Raw genomic sequence first — 20340 nt, 5'->3', positions numbered from 1 at the left:
AAAAAAGGGGGTACAAAACCCCCCAGTATTTTCTGGATGAATATCCATTTTACAGATAACATGAAAGTGGGTGGTTTTGTAGATAGTGATAGTTATGAACAGGGTCTTGATCCTTTGGGCAGGAGGGCTGAGGAATGATATGATGGAATTTAATACAGAGAAATGTGAGGTATTACATTTTGGGAAGCCTAAAGGGCCTGTCCCACTTGGCAAATTTTTTGGCGACTGCCGGCGCAATTGATTGCCGTATCAGGGTTGCCGAAAGCTTTTGTACATTTCAAAATCCAGCGGTGACAAAAAACATTTTGTTACACTTGAGGAAACACCACGTGTTACGACATTTTGTTTTGTCAATACGTCAATTTTGTCAATACGTCATCACGTCGCGTCACGCCGCATCACGCCGCGACTTTTTCGGTGAACCGATACGTCAGTCAATTATACCGGCAGTCGCCGAAAAAATCGGCAAGTGGGTCAGGCCCTTCACAGGCGCAGAACCTACACAATGAATGGTAGGGCTCTGCGGAGTGTTGTAGAGCAGAGGGTGGGTAAAAAAATAGTTTCTTCTGGATGAATATGCATCGCCATTCACAAGTTGCAGTGAAAGTTATGGAAGTGCAATTGGATACCAATCTAAGCATGACCCAGTTTACTGAAAGAAACGTCAATATTGATTTTTTTTTTTTAAAAGGATCATTGAATGGCATTAATAGAATTTGGTGGCTCATTTACTAAATTGAGATCAAGCTACCAAAATGATAGATCTAACATTAGTTCTTTGAATCAGTCAAGCTCTGCAGAGATTTATGAAGATGCTGCACATACATAGCAATGGTAGTCTAAAAGAGACAGCAGCTCTCACTGTGATTCCTGTTGATTGAATCGAAGATAATTAAGAATTAACTGAGCTTTATTCTTTTAATTACAAACAATTTGGCATGAGCATACAATAATATTAGAAAAATGCTGAGAATGCAGGCATGATGCTGACACCAATGTATAATGCATGAGCAATGAGTCTGGTTTATGTATTTAACACAATTTAATTTTCTTTTCTCCAGCCAATACGTTAGGAAATATTCCTAGTGTGTCAATTTAGTTTGGAGGCCTTGAAATTAAATCTGTGAATATATGCTCCTGGAGGGACAACTGTACTGGTTTTTAACTGCAGCGGTGGATTCCACGGATCAAGCTCCCTTTGCAAAACACAATATCTCACTTCTCTTTCTACCATAAAAGTACTTTCAAGTTTCTTCATCCACTTAACAGCTGAAGAGAAACATTTGCTAGAATTTTAATTAAAGTATCCGCATGCACTATTCAGAAGTGCCAGCACACTTTCTTTAAAAATATCCACCAAGTTATTTCCTTATAAGGTGTTTGAATAAGTGTAATATTGTAATGATTCTAAATTTACCCAGTGGCAGAAGTATGGGGAGGCTCAGTCAAATGGATGAACATCATCTTTATAACTTATTACCAAAGACTTTCTTTTGGCTCTGAATATATACAGTGGCGCAGTGGTGGAGTTGCTGCCTCACAGTGCCAGAGACCTGGGTTTGATCCTGGCCTCAGGTGCTTGTCTGCAAGGAGTTTGTACTTTCTCACTGTGACCATGTAGGTTTCTCCAGATGCTACACTTTCCTCCCACATTCCAAGGGTTTGTAGGTTAATTGGCTTCTGTAAATTGCCCCTATTGTGTAGGATGAAACTAGTGTGAACAGGTGATTGTTGGTCAGCGTGGACTCGGTGGGGTGATGGGCCTGTTTCCACGCTGTATCTCTAAACCAAACTGAAGAGTAAGATTGAAAAATTGTAAATTTCACATTCTGGAAAATAAAATTAAAAAAAACAACATTATTTTCCAAAATCCAGTGTAATAATTAGGCCTTAAATTAGCGAGTGGATGAATCAATCTCTTGCGGATGCTACCTCAGCTTTAGCCCCATTAGTTTAACTCCAGCAATGTGAATCGACTTCAACTTGCACCTTCTCCCCATGTTAGTCTTGGTTGAAGGAGGGGGTGATGTTGGGTGAAAGACAGGTAATCCCAATTGTAAAATCTGAGCAAAATACACCAGCTGTCATGACCCCTATCTATCTTTGCTTCTAAAGGGTCCCAATGTAATGCAAAACAAAGATAATCAAATTTGGATACAATTTGGATAGAATCCAGTTGATTTCGTTTTTGTTTAGTTCAGAGATACAGCATGGAAACAGGCCCTTCGGTCCACCGGGTCAGCTCCGAACAGCGATTCTCCCTACACTAACACTATCCTACACACTAGGGACCATTTGTAATTTTTTACCAAGGCCTTTCAACCTACAAACCTTTGGAGTGTGGGAGGAAATTGAAGCACCCAGAGAAAGCCCACATGGTCACAGGGAGAACGTCCAAACTCCCTGTGGAGTCAGCACTAGATGTCAGGATCTCTGGTGCTGCAAGGCAGCAACTCTACAGTTGCACCATCATGCCACCCCTATTTGTTGAGGCTTTGTAGATTTTCAGTCACTCCAAATGTACACTAGTTTTGACTAACTCCATCCCAGGAGGATGTTCCATTGCAGGCACGGAACTCACTATAAAAATATGGAGGGGACCAGGGGACAGGGGGGACATAATTTTTTGGCGGCCGCACGCGCATGCGCACACTCACACACACACGTGCGAGTCTTCGGAGGCTCAATTCAGCGCTAAATGCAGCTCAACTCTGCCTGTCTCGCCGGGTTCACCTACAGCCCTGCCTGGGCTGACGGGGCACCAGCGCTGCTTCTCTGCGCTGGTCATATTTCCCGCAAGCCCAGGCAGGTTAACCTGGCGGGACAGGCGGAGTTGAGCTGGATTTAGCGCTGCTTCTCTGCGCTGGCTGTGGCCCTGGGGGTAGAACTCCCGTCTGACTCCAGTCTGACTCCCGGCCTCTCTGGCCACCCGTGGGGGGTGGGGGGGCACCGGGTGGGGATGGGACAGCACCGGAGACCCGGCCCGGAACGATCCTGGCTGCAGATGCGGCGCAGGTCTGTGCCACGTCTCCCTCCTCCAATCACCGCTCTCTATCCTCAGTCCCACTCCGCCCCCCCCACACCTCCCTCCTCCAATCACCGCGCTAAATCATCATGTCCCGCCCCCATTGCCTGCTGACCGACGTCTCTCTCGTCCAATCGGCGCGCTCGATCAGCAGTCCCACTTCCACTGTCTCACGGAAAGCGGAGATTTTAAAATTTGGATGACAAAAACTTGGGGGGGATGTCTCCCACCTCTCAAAACATGGGGGGGACGTGTCCCCGCCTGCACCACCCCCCTGGGTTTTCCGCCCCTATTCCATTGCACCCAAGTAATCATCTCCATTTTGCATCTCTCCCCTATTTTTTAATTTCAATTTAATTGACGGTTTGATTGTATTCATGTTTTCATGTTCATTATTGTCACGAGTACAGTGATAGAATGACTAGATAACAAGCAAACAAGCTTTTCACTGTACCTCGGCACACGTGACTATTAAAAACTAAACTAAACTTTGTGCTGTGAGTTACCAACAAGCAGCCTGTCAGCCTTCATTAATGGGGATTCATCTCCTGTCATCATTCAATCATACAAGAGACCAGTTGTCTAGATACCTCCACCTTTGGATCCCCCTCCAGTGTTTGGTGGGGCAGTATGAAGTTTCCCCAACTATCATTATTTTTAGATACCAACCCGAATGGTCACTCATCCTTTTTCTCCAGAGATGCTGCCTGGCCTGCTGAGTTACTCCAGCATTTTGTATGTACGATGGCAAGTTAAACTGATCTCATCTGCCTGTACAAACAGTGGCTTGCAAAAGTATTCATACCCCTGGAACGTTTCCACATTTTGTCACGTTACAACCACAAACGTTAATGTATTTTATTGGGATTTTATGTGATAGACCAACACAAAGTGGCGCATAATTGTGAAGTGGAAGGAAAATGATACATGGTTTTCAAATTTTTTTACAAATAAAACAATTGTCATTCTTGTAAACTTCCTCTGGATCCTCTCCAGAGATGGCACATCCTTCCTCAGATATGGGGCCCAAATGACTTATAGAGCCTCAGCATTACATCTCTGGTTTTGTATTGCAGTCCTCTTAATTTAAATGCTAGCGTTTAATTTGCCTTCGCTACAGGTCTCTCCGTTGCCGAACCAGCAGGTCGAGGAACAGCTTCTTTCCGGCGGCTGTCACTCTACTCAACAACGTACCTCGGTGACTGCCAATCACCACCCCCCCCCCCCCCCCGGACACTTATTATTTTTTATTCAAATCGTTTGCTATACCGCTCTTCAAGGGAGATGCTAAATGCATTTTGTTGTCTCTGTACTCTACACTGACAATGACAATTAAAATTGAATCTGAATCTGAATCTTACTACCGATTTGACTTGCAAATGAACCCTTTGGGAGTCCTGCACCAGCACTCTGATTTCTGGATTCTCTCTCCATTTAGATATAAGACTCCTCCCTATTCTTTGCATGTCAGAATGTAGTTACCATCCCAGTTTCAGCTACACCTTAGACTATATTCTTCTGAGTTTTATCTTGTGTTTAACATTTCTTCTGACAATAAGCAAACAAATATTCTAGGTCATGGAGGATAGTTTAGAGTCCATATAGTCATACAGCATGGAAACAGCCCCATTGGCCCAACTTGCCCACACTACCAATGTGTCCCATCTGCACTAGTCCCACCTGCCTGTGTTTGGTCCATATCCCTTTATACCTATCCTATCCATGTACCTAATTATTTCTTAAACATTGCAATACCTGCCTCAGCTACCTGCTGCAGCAGCTCGTTCCATAGACCCACAACCTTTTGTGTAAAAATAGTTACTTCTCAAGTTTCTATTCAATCTTTCCCTCTTTACCTTAAATCTATGTCCTCAGGTTTTCGATTCCCCTAAGCAAGAGACACTGCATTTGTTCTATTCCTCTCATGATTTTGTAGAAGATCTCTACAAGAGCACATTCATCTTCTTGTGCTCCATGGAATAAAGTCCTAACCTGCTCAAGCTCTCCCAAGCTCTCCCAATATCTCAGGGCCTCAAATCCCGGTTACATCCTTGTAAATCTTCTCCGCACCTTTTCCAGCTTGACAACATATTTCCTGTAACATATATGAGGAGGAAATTATTTAATCAGAGGGTGGTGAGTCTATGAAATTCATTGCTACAGATGGCTGCGGAGACCAAGGCAATGGATACTTTTACGGTGCAGATTGATAGATTCTTGATTAGTATGGGTGTCAAGGGTTATGTGGAGAAGACAGGAAAAGGAATGAGAAGGAATAATAAATCAGCCATGATGATGGGCCAAATGACCTAATTCTGCTCCTGCTACTTATGAACATGAGGATGCTGTCCAAAACAATAGTCTGCGTGTACCACTGCTATATACTTGAAATGCATTTGAGATGCTTATCTAAGATGTATCTAAGTGCTTATGTCTAGTAATACTTGTACTTAACATTACACAAAAAGGAATGTCACTGTACCTCATTATATTTGACAATGAACTACTATTGGACCAATGAGGGGAGCACGGAGGTGCAGCGGTAGAGTTGCTGCCTTACAGCGCCAGAGACCCGAGTTCGATCCTGACTGCATGCGTGTCTGTACAGAGTTTGTATGTTCAGATTTAGATTCAGATTCAGATTCAATTTTATTGTCATTGCACTTTTCAGTGCAACAGAATGGTTTAGCCTGCAGTCATAACATAGAATAAATAACAAAACACACACTCAACACAGTTTATGATCCACCACAGTGAGTCCACCAGGCACCTCCTCACTGTGATGGAAGGCAAAAAGTCCCAAAGTCCTTGTCTCTTCCCTCCTTGCTCTCCCTCTGCACTGAGGCAATCCAGGCCTCCGATGTTGTGGCCCCGCTGGGTGATGGTAAACAAGTCCCGCGGCTGAATCCGAGCTCCACGAACGGGACGGTTCAAACTCTGCGGCCCGGGGCGGTCAAAGCTGCCGAAGCTGCCGTCCTCCAGTCCAGCGGACGAAGCTGTTGTTGCGGGAGCTCTGGAAAAACAGGTCACCAACCTGTGGCCTGCGAGCTCCCGACGATGTCATCCACTGGCTCCGAAGTCAGGTTGCAATGCCACCACAGCCCCGAAGTCGGCCAGCCTCGCGTTGGTAAGTCCTGGCTCTGCCTCCGGAGCCTCGAGGTCGGTCCCAGTTGGAGGCCGCCAGCTCCGCGATAGGCCTCAGCGCAGACGGAGACAGAGACGGGAATACGGCAAGAAAGGTCGCATCCCCCCAAAAGGAAGAGTCAAAAAACATGTTTCTCCCACCCTCCCACACATACACAACTAAAATAAACCGAAATAAACTGTAACAACAGGACAAAAGAAAACAAAAAAAGAAAAGACAAACGGACTGCAGGCGAGCCGCGGACTGCAGGCGAGCCGCGGCTGCAAGGCAGCGCTGCCACTTCCGGAATCTACCTGTGACCTACGCGGATTTTCTCTGAGAACTCCAGTTTCCTCCCACACCACAAAGACATGCAGGCGTGTATGTTAATTGGCTTGGTATTATAAAATTATAAATTGTCCCTAGTGTGTGTAGGATAGCGCCAGTGTGCAGGGAACGCTGGGCGGTGCGGACACGGTAGGCCAAAAATCCTGTTTCCACGCGTATCTCTAAACCAAACTAAACTAAACATTGTTAGTTTTAGAAATAATACTTCATTATGCTAAAACTCTTTCAGTAACTGAAATAGACTGATAATAGTCTGATGAGATAGTGTTAGAAACAAAACTCTATTATCTTTATTAGCCTTATCTTCCCCGAATAGGCTTTATTTGATATGATTTTGTACAAATATCATGTTTTTCTTTGCAAAAGAGGAAAGTTATAACATGGGATTCAGGTTCATGCTTTCCCTGAGGCTTTGCATAAAGCAGAAGTAGGCTTATGTCATGATGATGATTAACTTAGCTGCAGGATAAAGGCAAGGTTCAAGATGAAATTGTCATTGCTCTGTTCACATCTCATAAACTTAACTCTTAACTGCTCAGATGGTTCCCAGTTTTTTATTTTCTCAGGTGTAGAAATAGATATATATCTCCGAACGTGGCAGATTCAAGTTGTCTCAAACTAACTCTGCATTTCAAAAGTATAATGTTGAAATAAATAATTATATTTTGAAAGTAGTTTTGTTTTTTAAGCTCTCAAAAAAACATCTCTTTCTGCTACTGTCTGATTCTTTAGCTCCAAACTTCTAAAATATATTTTAGTTTAGTTTAGTTTAATTCAGAAATACAGGGTGGAAACAGGCCATTAAGCCCTCTGAGTTCACGCTGACCAGCAAGCCCACACACCAACACTATCCTACACAAATTAGGGACAGTTTCCAACATTACCAAAACCAATTAGCCTACAAACCTGTACATCTTTGGAATGTGGGAGGAAACTGGAGCACCCAGAGAAAATCCACGCGGGTCACAGAGTGAACATATAAACTCAGCACAGACAGCCCCCGTGCCTGACCATTCTTGATGTTCACAAGAGTGGAGGTTAATAACCTCTTCACTATTATTATGGAGATGCATTTGAATCATAGTGGAGGCATGTATAAATATTCAGATGTGAGCTGAGAATGGCTAATATTACCAGATGATTGTCGTATTAAACATACAATATATTCAAATGAAAGTTAACGTAGATATTACCCATATTGCTGGAATTCATAAACTGAATTTAAAAATAGCCAGAGGGCAAGAATTTTATGCGCTGAAACTGGCATGAGATGAAATATCAAAACTTCCCTTTGATACTCTGCTCCAAATGTAACGTTTATGAAGACAGATTATCTGAAAATATTCTGATAATATGAGGTGCAGAAAGCCACAGTAACATTGTGATGCGTGTATGTGCATACTTGGAATGCCCAAACGTAGAACAAAGAACTGCAGATGCTGGTTAATACACAAAAGGACATTGTGGGTCAGGCAGCTTCCCTGATGAACATGGATAAGAGATGTTTCAGATTGTGATCCTTCTTCAGATGATGACTGACCCGTTGAGTTACTCCAACACTTTGAGTCGTCTTGGTATGCCTAAAGTGTCATAATGTTCCAATTTAGAAGTCCGAGTTAAACATATATTTTCTTATCAACTTGGCCTATCAAATCCAATGTTGAACAGTTTGACCAACTGAAAGGAAAAGTGGCCACTTGTAGAAAAATACATTAACATATTCATTGAAATGAGACAATCACAATTATATATTGAATTGGTTGATGATACTTCTTTCTTAGTTTATTTCTCACTCACAAATAAAATGTGTACCCTAGGTCTCGCACACTTGTGGTAGTTTGCTCCTTTGAGACGGAGCTATACTAAGGGCTTGATTAGGCTATTGCTGCAACTCAACTGGAAGATTAGTGGAAACCTTGAAAACGCTAAAGATTTAACTGTGCAAATTATCTTCTGATTTTGGGAGCTTCTTGACTGCTTTATTATCGGCACCACTTTACTGGGTATATTTTATTTTATTATTGTCACATGTACCAAGTTACAGCGAAAAGCTTTTGTTAGTCTGCTATCCAGTCAAAGAAAAGACAATACATGAATACAATCAAGCCATCCACAGTGCACACATAATGATAAAGGGTACAACATTTATGGCAAAGTTATAACATTGAAGTCTGATAAAGTCCATTCAAAGAAAGTTCAAATATTTCCATTTATGTGGATGGGAGGTCAGGTTCATACTCTAGCTGATGAGAGGACCGTTCAGCTGCCTGATAACAGCTGAAATAAAACTGCTCCTGAATCTGGAGGTGTGTGTTCTCAAACACACGATGAACATGCAGTGGAGTTCAGGAGTTCCTGCTAAGGCCAAATCTAGCACGATTAATTGAACGATACAGCATGGAAACATTCCCTTCAGCCCACCGGGTTCACACTGACCATTGATTACCTGTTCACACTAGTTCTATATTATCCTATATTCTCATGCATTCCCTATGCACTAGAAGGAATTTATGAAGGCCAATTAACCTACAAATCCTCTTTGGGATGTGGGAGGTAACCGGAGTGCTCGGGGGAAACTCATGCGATCACGGAAACAACGAGAAAATTATACACAGACACACCCAAGGTCAGGATCGAACCTGGGTCTCTGGCTCTGCGAGACAGTGGCTCTATCAGCTGCGCCATTGTGCCACCCATTCTTGATTTGTATACTTAGTGATCCCTACCCATAGTGGTTGCGCACCATAGTCATGAGGTTTAACTCAGCAAATTATAACTCTAAAGCTTATTTAATTATCCAATGCCAACCAGCCCCCTGAGGTTTTTACCAGCATCGTAATCAAAAATACATCACTAACCCCAAAACTCTGTTGGATTACAATGACTTCATTAAGCAAGGTTACGGCAGATTTTCTGAGACTCCTTTTGAAAAAATTGGAATTCTCTACTTTTCCAAGGTTGTGGGGGTTCTGGTGAGATGGGCAGTAGGTGAATTGCACAAGTGGGTTTTTTTCTGACGTTAAGTTGGATATTAAGGCAAATACCCAAGCTTTCTTCAAGACTACATTTCCTGCACCCTCACCACCCCACTTCACCAGCATTAATCAACTTCCATTAAATAGTGCAACACTGCCAACAAGTGGATTAAAAGCTGTTTGACAAAAACGACAAATAAACATTTATTGATAGACACAAAGTGCTGAAGTAACTCAACAGGTCAGGTAGCATCTCTAGAGACAAAGGATGGGTCACATTTTGGGTCAGAACCCATCTTCTGACTGTTGAAGAAGGGGCTCGACCTGAAACGCCACCCATCCTTATTCTCCAGAGACGTTCAGTTACTCCAACACTTTGTGTCTATCTTTGGAATAAACCAGGATTTGCAGTTCCTTATTTCTACAAGGAAATCTATTAATCTGGTATTCTAAGGCCTGGATAGAGTGAATGTGGAGAGGGTGTTTCCACTGGTGGGAGAGTCGAGCACCAGAAACCATAACCGCAGAAAAAATGACGTACCTTTAGAAAGGAGATGAGGAGGAATTTATTTAGTCAGAGGGAGGTGAACCTGTGGAATTGATTGTCACAGATGGCCGTGGAGGCCATCCATCAATATATCAATGGATATTTTTAAGGAGGAAATTGACAGATTGTTGATCAGTAAGGGTGTCAAGGATTATGGGGTGAAGGCAGGAGAATGGGGTTGAAAGGGAAAGATAGATCGGCCATGATTGGATGACGGAGTAAACATGATAGGCCAAATTAACATGAACTTATGTGTAGTTTTGATTCCTGTGGTCAAGGCTTCCAAGGTTGGATAGAATCAGCCAACCAAGCTTCATCAAGAAAATAAAGAAAGATAACAGCACCAGAAAGAAACGTGCATCCGAAGGACACAACTGGTCAGCAAATGAGCAATAATGATCAAAGGGGAACAATATATGTAGGAAGGAACTGCAGATGCTGGTTTAAAGATAGACACAAAAAGCTGGAGTAACTCAGCGGGACAGGCAGCATCTCTGGAGAGAAGGAATGGGTGATGTTTCGGGTCGAGATCCTTCTTCAGACTGGTTAGGGATAAGGGAAATGAGAGATATAGACAATGATGTAGAGAGATAAAGACCAATGAATAAAATATATGCAAAAAAGTAACAATGATAAAGGAAACAGGCCATTGTTAGCTGTTTGTTGGGTGAAAACGAGAAGCTAGTGCGAATTGGGTGGGGGAGGGATAGACAGAGAGAGAATGTCAGGGCTACCTGAAGTGAGAGAAATCAATGATCATATAGGTCCTGTCCCACTTAGGCAACTTTTTAGGCGAGTGCAGGAGACTCTGCGCTCGCCTCATGATTACCACATGTTCGCTGGTGGTCTCTGGTGAGTCTCCTTCATGGTCACGAGGAGTTCCCGCATTCTGGGAACTAAACTCGGCCTCAGTATGGTCGCAGCAAATTTTTCAGCATGTTGAAAATTTTTCTGCGTCCAAAAATTGGTCGCCATGGAGAAAATTAATACCTTTGTAGTTATAGGTGCAGTGGTAGTGGGGTTGCCATGTAGTTTTAGGTAGTCGTAGGTAGTTTTAGTTAATCTCCTTTGCTGACCGGGCATTTTCATTGGCTCATTGGGGGAAAAAAACGTAAGCACGAGTTTTCAGAACCAAGGATAACCGACCGGTAATGTTAAATGCCCGCCAAACTTCACAGCTGTGTATCTCTGGCTTATTAAAAGTTGTCTGGCTTCTTAAAAGTGTCTCCACTCCTTCTCCCCCCTTTCTCCTCCCCTTCCCCCACTCTTTTAAAGGACTTACCGTACACTGTGCTAGCTGTCTTAACTTACCTGATCATCGTGGTGTGTGTCTGTATCTGCTTGTCTTTGCACCGCGTGAATTTCAGATAGCACTCCCCTGGTTTCCCTGGCCCCCGCCTTTGTGTGTGTGTGTGTGTGTGTGTGTGTGTGTGTGTGTGTGTGTGTGTGTGTGTGTGTGTGTGTGTGTGTGTGTGTGTGTGTGTGTGTGTGTGTGTGTGTGTGTGTGTGTGTGTGTGTGTGTGTGTGTGTGTGTGTGTGTGTGTGTGTGTGTTCCACTCTTGACACTTGTCATTCCACTTCCCGGTTTTTCAGCGAGTGCTAAAACTCTTGACACTCGCCAGCAGTCCGCTGAAAAATCGCCTGAGTGGGACAGGCCCTTAATTCAACAATAAATTGTCCCACTTTCCTCACTGTGATTCTAAGGTCTCCAGAATAAGCTTTTTCCCATCATAGAAGTTGCAACTTACACTAATCCAAGTTTATACATCTTGTGCCAAGATCACAACCTTCTGCTTATTGTCATTGGACACTCTCAACTTTTACTTGGTATTCCTTTCAGTACTGTTTTTGTTGGAGCCTTCCTTGAGAACAATCTCTTTAGAGTTTGAGTTCAAACACTGAATCTGATGGACTGAAGAACTAAGTGCACAAACCCTATAATTATTCTATTCTACTCATTATTTACGTAATAAATATCCCCCTAAATGACCGCAAAATATTAGTTTAAAAAATACTGCAAAAATTGCATTGGTATGCTCACAATATATATTCAAAATACCAAAAGTAACAACTGATGAATTAAATGGTTCAATGTTTCAATTTTTTTGTGGAATTTTCTTTTTGCATACAGATCAGTAGGATTATTATTATACATAAGTACAGTCCCTGATTAAGTGCAGTTCCAAAATCCCAGCTGCTGCTGATCATTAAGGCCCGTTGCAGCCATCGCCCCAATCCGGTCATCCCTCGAACTGTTGTAAGTTACATAGCATTAAAGAATTAAACTGAAGCATCTGTTGAAACATTAAATTACCTTTTCACTAGTAATTTCCTTTTCAGCTTTGTCCTAATGACTTTGCAAATAAATTAATTTTAATAAAAGGTGGGGTCCAGATTGCAAAAATAAATATTTTAATGGTATGCAAGTGAATAAAACTCTTGAATCTACTTACACGGTTGACCGCAGCCTCTCCCATGAGCGGGACTTCCGCAGTGAGCGGGACTTCTGGAATGAGCGCGACATTCAGTTCAAGCAGCACAGTGCAGGCCAACCCTTCGATTCAGTTCAAGCAGCACAGTGCAGACCAACCATTCACTTCACTCATGGCATAGAATCACAGTTCTGGACTCAACTCCCACTCACATTCTGCCGGGGTGACTGACTCATGTCCGGCCTCCAGGGATTTATTCTCCTGGCCCCCGGAAGGGGCGTTACCTTCATCATGGTGACTGACAGGCGAGAAGACCAATCTGCTGATCTCACAATTTTTTAAACATTCATAATTTTTCATTATTTCACCGATCGGAAAAAACCTTGGGGCGGTTGAAAGAGAGGAGGACGGTGAGTAAGATGCCGAAAAAATCATAGCGATATAGGGTAGCGTTTTTCTAAAATGTATTTACAACGTGGAAAGGAAGCGGTCAAAATGAGACTTTTAGTAATAGTATAGATTATTAACAATTCCAAGGTGACTCAAATAACCACAACTAGAGTTGTACAGCGTGGGAACAAGCCCTTGAGCCCAACTTGCCCATGTGGACCAATATGACCGATCTACACTAGTCCCACCTGCCTGTGCTTGACACATGTCTAAATGTTTCTCAAATGTGGTAATAGTACTTTACAATTCTTATAAATGCCTGATCCACAACAGGATGGTAACAGGAGGAGGGATTCTATAGACACCAGTAATTTCTTGACATTTTAGGAGATTTGTTCAGGAACAGTTTGTTCAAGAGGAGAATATTTGAACATTATAATGGACAGGGAGCTTTCTTTCTGCTTTGACAGTGACAAGAGGTTACATAAAATAATCAGCATGGAGATATCATTTTGAAGCACAAAATGGCTTACAAGAGGGAAAGGTTAAATAGATAATTGTAGCTTTTAAAGGAACTTGAACAGATATTTGCAGCACGAAATGACACATGGTTTTGTGAAGTGCTTTAGATTTCTTCAGTAAATTGGTGGACACAATGATAGTCCTTTCTCCAGTAATTATCTGACTTTAGGGATACAGTGTGGAAACAGGCCCTTCGGCCCACCAAGTCTACCCCGACCAGTGATTACCCCGTACACTACACACTGGGAACAATTTACAATTTTTTACCGTAGCCAATTAACCCACAAACATGTATGTCTTTGGAGTGTGGGAGGAAACTGGAGCACTTGGAAAAAATCCATGCAATCACAGGAAGAACGTACAAACTCCATACAGACAACACTCGTAGTCAGGATGGAAACCTGGTCACTGGCGCTGTAAGGCAGCAACTCTACCGCTGTGCCACCGTGCTGCCCCAAATTACTACTCTGGACAGTAATCCCAGTGGAAAGGCAGCCATTGTCAATGTGTACATAATACATTTGTAGCAGTTGAAATCTAAAACAAAGCTGTAAATTTCTAGTATGCTGCAGAAAATAAAGTCAGAGATTTAGCAGCAAAAATGTTGGCACTTGCCGTCACGATACAATGAAAGAGGTAGCAACTTTGGGATTTGCATTTTAATACAGAAATGTCAAAGTTGATGTCAATGATTCAACTCTTCTCCACACAATCTCCAGCAAAATAAAACAATGAAGATAGTTTTTGGTATTTGTAAAACATTAATGGTATAATATATTATAGTCTATTGAATGGAGGTCCCAACACATAATGTCACCTATCCATCTTCTCCAGGGTTGCTGCCTTACCCGCTGCGTCACTCCAATACTTTGTGTCCATTTTTGTAAACCAGCATCTGCAATGAGAGCATTCATTGTAAAATATATTGTAGTCTGAAGAAGGATCCCAACCCAAAACGTCACCTGTCCTTTTTCTCAGATATGCTGCCTGGCCCCCTGAGTTACTCCAGCACTCTGTGTCTATCTGCGATTCCTTGTTTCTACTACTTACAGATATTACACTGTTTAAGCTTTTAATGGATTTGGAGGCTATCTTGATTGCTTATCAACCTCTATGCCTAAAATATAGAAGCACCTTCCTTAGATGAATATTTCAAATTTAAATACATTTATAAAAAATTTCCACAATGTTCATGGAATATCAGCTCCAACCTATTGTATGTTTTGGTCTTTATTTCACGTTTATTAAATATGTGTGATCATTATAAATTCTGCCTGTGGTTAGTGGGAATTCTTCAAGATGATTAAAGACAGGTCTCTTTGTTGGAGGCCAGAGGTCCTTTGATCTGATGCTTCACAGCACCTGATGGCAAATAAGCCCAGAAACACACGGCGGGAGATAGTTTGATCATTGTCACAGCTTTCTTCATAATCTGCAGCATAGGAATAGTGTTGTGCAATTGGGCCAACACTACAGAGTTGCTGCAGAGAGCAGTACAGAGAACAACAGAACAGTAGACTGGCTGCTAGAGACCTGGGTTCGATCCTGACTACGGGTGCTGTCTGTTCAGTGTTTGTACGTTCTCCCTATGACTGCATGGGTTTTCTCCAGTTGCTCCGGTTTCCTCCCACACTCAAAGGACATGCAGGTTTGTAGGATAATTGACTTCAGTGAAGATTGTAAATTGTTCCTGGTGTGCAGGATAGTGCTAGTGTACGAGGATTGTTGGTTGGTGCGGACTCAGTGGGCCGAAGGTCCTGTTTCTGTGCTGTATCTCTAAACTAAACTAAACTAAGACTGCAGAATCCAACCCATTTTGCACTAAAAATTTTCAATGAATGCGAGGGGCCAATTTGTGGCTGGATGCACCGATAGTAGTATGATCTTCCGTCTACTTTGGAATAAACATTAATTTGCGTTAGATGTTCTATCATCTTACAATTATGACCGTGCCAGTATGCACTGACATCTGGACCATAGAGTCTTAGAGTCATAGAGTGATACAGTGTGGAAACAGGCCTTTCGGCCCAACTCGCCCACACCGGCCTACAGTGTCCCAGCTACCCTAGCCCTACTTGCCTGCGCTTGGTCGATAACCCTCCAAACCTGTCCTATCCATGCACATGTCCAACTGTTTCTTAAACGATGGGATAGTTCCAGCCTCAACAACCTCCTCTGGCAGCTTGTTCCATACACCCTGTGTGAATAAGTTACCTCTCAGATTCCTATTAAATCATTTCCCCTTCACCTTGAACCTGTGTCCTCTGGTCCTCGATTCCTCTACTCTGGGTAAAATACTCTGTGCATCTCCCAGATCTATATCTAAAGTATTTCAGACATCACACATTTTTCCTTTTCAAAGAGATCTTAGAAACCATATCTGCTGGAAGGAACTGCAGATGCTGGTTTAAACCGAAGATAGACACAAAATTCTGGAGTAACTCAGTGGGACAGGCAGCATCTCTGGAGAGAAGGAATGGGTGATGTTTTAGATCGAGACCCTTCTTCAGTCTGAATATCCAGAGATGCTGCCTGTCCCGCTGAGTTACTCCAGAATTTTGGGTCTATCTTTAGAAACCACATCTCATTGTTTCGGTCAGGCAACCAAATAATCAGTAGTTATTATGTGGTATTTATTCCTCTGTGTCAGCACTTTATTGTAGCTTTTCTAATAGTGGCTCTTTGATCTGTTTGCTTTGCACATTGTTTCAAGTTCTGGGAATATCAGTGCACTGCATTATATTAAATGTGCAGAACGCCAACACGATTTTTGGATGGTGGGGTAAACAGCCCTGCGTTATGTTTGAATAGTGTAGGAAGGATCTGCAGATGCTGGTTTACACCGAAGATAGACACAACATGCTGGAGTAACGCAGCGGGACAGGCAGCATCTCTGGAGTGAAGGAATGGGTGACGCAGGTCGGGACCCTTCTTCAGGATTGGGCAGTGATAGAGCACCCTCGTAAAAACGGGGCTTGTTATTCCTGTGGATGATCTGGGACTGTGGATTAGACCTGCGGGGTTGTTACACATTAGTAACCATCCCTGCGTTATCAAATAACACTGGAAGGCTGCACAGCCAGCCACCAGATCGGCTGTCATTGACTGGAGAAAATTACGTGCTCCTGGCAGAAAGATAGACACTTCCACTTCCATGATTTCTCTGTGTTTCTGTGCACTGGAGGAAAGATGTTGCCTAAAGTGATAGCTCTTTCAAATTGCCCTTAAGTTGACAACAATGAGAAGGCTTTTTGTTTCTAAAATTAGAAAAGCTTTTTGATCTGAGAGAGCCTGGAGCCTCTCGTCTTCCTTCCTATTTTTTAACTGGTAAAGCCCTTTCCTTTCTGTCACAGCAGCAACTAATGAGTCATTAGAAAACAATGGGGAAATTAATCTATGGTTGCCAGTACTATATGTGCCAGTGTATTAACTGCCTCTTCTGCTCTTCTTCACCTGTTCAGTTAAAGGGGAGTAGAAAGGATAATTATTTAGCGCCCATTTAACACGAGAGGACAGAGGCAGAACTCTCTGTTTCTTGACCAGTTTAATCCTCAAGCAAAAGTATGTGCTTTAAGATTTATACGTTCACAAATGCACAGGAGCAGAATTAGACCATGCAGCCTATCAAATCTACTCCATCATTCAATCATGGCTGATAAATCTCTCCCTCTCAACCCCATTCTTCAGCCTTCCCCATAACCTTTGTCACTGTTACTACTTAAGAAGCATCAGGAATCAAGGGTCAGGCCGCAACTTTACCACACTGAACTACATGTCCCATCACACTAGTCCCACCCACCTGCGTTTGGCCCATATCCCTCTAAACCTGTCCTAACCATGTCAAGTCAAGTCAAGTCAAGTTTATTTGTCACATACACATACGAGATGTGCAGTGAAATGAAAGTGGCAATGCTCGCGGACTTTTGTGCAAAAGACAAACAACAAAACAACCAAACAAATTATAAACACAATCATAACACACATATTCTTTTACATAATAAATAATAAATAATAAATGTACCTCTCTAAATGTTTTTTAAACATTGCTATTGTACATGGCTCAACTTCCTCCTCAGGCAGCTCGTTCCATGCACCCACCACCCTTTGTGTAAAAAAGTTACCCCTCAAGTTTGTATTAAATCTTTCCCCGCAGACCTTAAATCTATGTCCCCTAATCCTGCCTATCATGAAATCTTCATCACAATGCCAGGACTCATTCTCCCCAAGAATCAGGTGGAATGCTATGAATGTAGTGGTAAATAGGACACAAAGTGCTGGAGTAAATTTACAACATGCTCTGGAGAAAAAAGATGGGTGACTTTTTGGGTCGGGGCCCTTCATCAGACTGCTTCTTCTACAAATGTCGTGGTAACATTTGGCTGTATCCTAGTATAATTTTACTTCGGAGTCACGTGAGTGACTTCGTGAAGAACCCCGCTTCCACGCATGCGTGCCATATCGCTACACGCATTGCAACGAGTCACACAGGGGGGAACGGCGTTCCCCAAGCGGGAGAATTTGAAAGTCGGGAACAGCAGGTAAGAGACTCTGCGTTCCTTTTTTACTACTTACTTTTAGGTGGCTGCGGAAAGCCGGCGGGGAGACCCGTGGAGGGCGAGCAGCCAGCAGCAGCAACAGCACGAGTTTCCCTGGAGGGGAACAACCTGAGCCCGACTTTGCTCCCGCACCGGCAAAATTCACCTCTCGGCCGGGCGGGAAGCAAAGTAAAAAAGGTCCCTATGCCAGTCTCAAACGAGACTGACTTGGGAGCAGTCGGTAGCAGCCAGCACAGAGGCTGCGGGACAGACAGCTCGGACCAGCGAGGGGCTCGGAACACTCAGCGAGTGCAGCGGCACTGATGGAGTCGGAACGGGACGTTCGGGCTGAAAACCTTCTTCAAAAGGTAAGGCCCAGGGTCCAGGGGATCCATAGGAACAGCCGGGGTTACCGGCTGCGGAACTGCCGCGAAGGACCAGGCCCGTGAACACCGGGGTCGGTCCAAGCGGCTCGAACCCGACACAGGGAACGACGGTCACCAGCGGGAGAAGGAAAGTCGGGAACAGCAGGTAAGAGACCCTGCGTTTCCTTCAACTTACCTTCTAGGTGCAGACATGGACCAGGTCCATGTAAGGCCGGCGGGAGAACCACGGAGGAGCGGCAGCGGCAGCGGCAGCGGCAGCGGCAGCAGCAGTGGGCGCCGGCAGCTGCAGCAGCACTAACAGCTGCAGGAGCACAGACAGCGGCAGCAGCACAGACAGCGGCAGCAGCACAGGCAGCAGCAGTGGCAGCTGGCACTTCGTGAGGAGCTGGCAACGGCAGGAGCAGCATGGGCACATCGATTCCCGGAGAGGGAAAAACACCTGTGCCCAACTTCGCTCCAGCATGGTGAGAAAGTTCATTTCTCGACAGCAAAGGACTTTGCAGTTGACTGGCTGCAATCTACTACAAGGGACCAGTATGTGAGTACCAGGGTCAGTCCCATCGGGGTTTTAGTTACAATAATCGCTTCTCGGCTTTTGGCTAAGATCAAGTGTAGTATCTGTTCTTATCAGTTTAATATCTGATACACCCCTTATCTACGGACCATATATATTAAATAAAAACTATAGTAGCTGTTATCATCAGTTTTAATGTCTTATATGTCCCTTAGCTAAGGACCATATAAGTAGGAGTGCCCAGAATTGAGGGCATTAGAGTGGGGTTGACCGGCTGCAACGACCATAAGGGACCAGTACCGTCAGTACGGGGGTTGGTCCCAGGGGTCTAAGATAAAGGAGCAGCCAGGAGTGCTGAGAGCGTTGAAGCCAGGTTAAAGGAATAGATGGAAGCAGCTGTGCCAGTTATCCTCCACACCGGCCATATCCACTTCACGGAAGGAAGGACAAAACTGGAGAAGGAGGACCATGGAACAGCGGGCAGCCAGCAGCAGCCAGCGGCACTTGGATCAACCGTAGTGGGATCAGCTGTGCCCGATGTCGGCCCCGCACCGGCCAGATCCATGTGACCGAGCGGTAGGCTAGACACAAATTAAACAAGGTAGTGGACTCAGAAGGGTCCGACTTTGCATAAAACCGCCGGCAACCAGCGCCCGAGAGGGCTGGAGCGGGAAGAAGCGGTGTATGGAGCCTTGCTCAAACGTGATAACCCACAGCAGTACCTCTTTGAGGGCTGCACAATGCTTCTACCCCATCAGAGGGGAGCACTGTGGGTCAGTTCTGGGTTGACTTGCAAGAGGGGTCCGCAGAACAAAAGACAAGTGGGCAGCAGTTAAGCCCCACATGGGTACCCCGTGCGGGACCCTAGAGATCTCTAACTCTATAAAAAAGAGTAGGCAGGACCCTGATGGGCCAGAGCCTGGTAATACAGCGTCCCATGATCCTAACACAGCAGGGACTCTGCTGGACATGGTGGCTGATTACTTTAGCCAAGTCAAACATGGGTAGACTTGGATCCAGGATGGCAATAGTATTACTATATGTCTGGCCACAAACGCCAACAAGAAAAAATTTACAGACACTGGCCAGACATCTGCCACCTGGCAACGGTGAGGCATTACAGGTGCCCAGTGTAAACCAATGCATTTGGCAGCATATGGACGAACATCAGGAACCAGGACCTCAAGATCCAGAGAACCTTCAAGGGATTGACGGAAGGCATCATAGCATACACCCGCACCCTGGACTAAACGTAGGTAACCAAAGACCATCAAGACGCACTAGATCTGTTTAATAATATGCAATATGACCTGAACTACAAGTGGAAGGCGGCCATTCAGCCAGCACTAGGACCCCAAAAATGCTACCATTTGCAAACAAAGAACCGTGTGTGGACTAAGCCAAGACACTGGGGCTCATTAAGGCCAGCGCAAGGGCCTATTTTGGAGCATGATACCAGCCACAGGCAAGGCCATAAAAAATGTGGTTCATACCAGTAGCAGTGTCAGAAATCAATATAACCTGCAGGATCCGTTTTAGGGT

General features: G+C 44.0%; 1 protein-coding gene and 1 pseudogene across 2 annotated transcripts in view; both read left to right on the top strand.

Annotated features, from left to right (window-relative positions):
- gap43 (growth associated protein 43) overlaps positions 1 to 20340 on the top strand; it is a 215262-nt gene that overhangs the window by 178339 nt on the left and 16583 nt on the right. The window lies entirely within an intron of this gene.
- Positions 18865 to 18971, top strand: LOC129703126 (U2 spliceosomal RNA; annotated as a pseudogene).

This window comes from Leucoraja erinacea, chromosome 13 (genome assembly GCF_028641065.1).
Source record: "Leucoraja erinacea ecotype New England chromosome 13, Leri_hhj_1, whole genome shotgun sequence".
Taxonomy (NCBI): domain Eukaryota; kingdom Metazoa; phylum Chordata; class Chondrichthyes; order Rajiformes; family Rajidae; genus Leucoraja; species Leucoraja erinaceus.
This window is presented reverse-complemented; position numbering and strand designations above follow the sequence as displayed.